The 2367-nt window shown below is 39.8% G+C and overlaps 1 long non-coding RNA gene across 1 annotated transcript in view; it reads right to left on the minus strand.

Moving 5' to 3' along the window:
• LOC137973038 (uncharacterized) overlaps positions 1-1243 on the minus strand; it is an 18371-nt gene extending 17128 nt beyond the window's left edge. Inside the window, exon 1 of the long non-coding RNA XR_011117147.1 lies at positions 1004-1243. This is a non-coding gene — a long non-coding RNA (uncharacterized lncRNA). The remainder of the gene's footprint in view (positions 1-1003) is intronic.
• Between the last annotated feature and the right edge of the window lie 1124 nt (positions 1244-2367).

A 2367-nucleotide genomic window follows, 5' to 3' on the forward strand; every position in this document is an offset into this window, starting at 1 on the left:
TGTGATTGTTCAACTCGGCATGGGTGAAAAAAGGCATTCATTTTATATCACCAGACCAGCCATCTGAAGGGTAGTTTGGTTGCGGTGCATTTACAGAAGTTGAAGTATAATTGTCTCCACTCGCCGTTCGGTGCGTTACAGTCATAGCGAAACAGGGAGCGATCTTCCACCTTATCTCTTCACTAGCGCTGCCTTTGTTTTCAACCCCTTCAATGAATCGCCTCTACATTTCAGCCAAAAACGACGTTTGTCGCATATTAATATCTGGGGCTCTCTACCAGCGCGAGAAGCTCCCAGGATACCTCCTCAGTTAGCACACGTTCAGCCATTCACGCCTACCAAAACAACAGGAAAAAGCCGTGGCCTAACTACCCTTGACTTCGCGCAACTCGACCTGGTCCGCCCGAGTGGTCCACTATATTTGCATTTGGTGTATGTTGCATTATATCCCATGTATTCCATAATAATATTGTGAAAATGATTTGCAACAAGATCAAACCACTTATAATAATAACAATAATAATAATATAGTGCGATACCTTCATCACTGAATAAATACTGGTTAAGGATATGAAAAGATTCTCCCCAAAATATACAACTACTTTTAAATGCCTTGTCAATGACAATGCAGGAATGGAACGCACCTCAATAATCCTTTGCCATTACTTTTATCTTTGTCATAAATTTACGGTCATCTATTAACTTAACTTTATTGTAAATGTAATTGATTATTTCATTATTTATTTATAGTCTCTTTATTTCTTTTATTTATAGATGTGTAACTGCATCATGTGTGAACTTGTAATTTGCGTCACAAGATTGATTATTTGTTTGTGCATTCTAGTTACATTGGTTGTTATGCATACAAGCGTTACCGATTAATAAAACAGATACAGATAAAGCAAGCCGTACTTCATGTTGCTTTGTACTACATTTACAGCCACCGTTAACAGAAAAAAACTATTTTAGTAGAAGAAATGTTTCAAAGTGAATAAACTCTTACCTTCTCGAGGACGAACAATCTTTGCTAGGCTGTCTTCAAAGAAGTCAGTGCTGCCATGCACGTGGTGGAACTGAACCCACCGCAAAACGAAACGAAGACGTCTTTTCCAACAATTAAGCGCTGCACAAATTTTGTTTGGACTTTCCACGGGGAGGTTCCTGTGTTAACGTTCCTGAAGAGCATTTGCGTCTCTAAAACGTTCATAGAATGGACACCGTGACCGAAGACCACTCTGTCCGCCATGTTTACCCGTTTCAATCCCACAATCCCTTCGGGCAAAGCTTGAGGAGGAGGTAGCAACCTCGTTCCCAGGGTCTACTCCGCTTTCAAAATGGCGGGGCGCCCCGCCATCTTGAAATCGATTGGTTAGCAGTGCGGGCCAACCCGCGAAATTCCTTCCGAGGCGTGCACCGAGGCGTGCACCGAAACCAAAGAAACACGCAGTAAACAAAATGCCGATCATTTGAACCAACAATCAATTCAACCAAATATCGAAAACCCAAATCATTCCCGTTTAAAGTAAATCCTAACGTTTTTTTCAAAGATTTTAACGAGAAATCGCGTGACGAAGATAACTGAAATTTCTTCTTTCCGGGGGATATGTGCCTCATTGCATGGTCCCGACCGAAAAAAAATGTGATTAAACAATTCCAGATGTTTTTGCACTGTTGGAGTTTCAGTCATTTGTGACGCAAGCGGATCAAATTGTATGACGAAGCATTCCTCTAACAGTTTGTATGTTATGGAAGGTTTCTACTCGATTCTACCGTACAAGATTATCATAAATATTCAGCTAGCAAAGCAAGACTGGAAAATTAAGGAGGTTTTTGAAAATTTGGAGTTGCATTTTTTTTATCCTTCCGGTAGAAGCAGCAGGATTTCTACTAGCTTTTTCACAAAAAAAACGTGACTATTTTTAATTAAAGCCGAAAAAACAATTACTTTCTCTTGATACAGATTTTATAAAGTCTCTATTCTCAGTCGAAAACTTTTGCAGAAGTGTTTAAAACTAGACAGTCCTTTCAATTTTTTTCCCGTAAATCACACACAACATTGAGGAATCCAAAAGCAAGTTTACATGACTACACTTGAACCTCCTACACTGATACTTGTTCCGCCTCTCTACGGTAAAACAAATCGTGTTAGCATTTTGTTGGCATTTTGAACACAGTCATGAATGGACAAAAGGTGTAGTTTGTGATAACTTAAGTAATATTCAATGTCTATACCAGATGAGCAGTCCGTGTAATTCCTTTCAAATGTACGGCCAAGACCGCAAAATAACATTTGCTGCAACTTATGCCTCAAGGCACTCACCCCATCATTTCGGATTTCCTTGCTCCCAGATTTGACTGGGCAAATTC

This window comes from Montipora foliosa, chromosome 10, assembly GCF_036669935.1.
Source record: "Montipora foliosa isolate CH-2021 chromosome 10, ASM3666993v2, whole genome shotgun sequence".
NCBI classification, from domain to species: Eukaryota; Metazoa; Cnidaria; class Anthozoa; order Scleractinia; family Acroporidae; genus Montipora; species Montipora foliosa.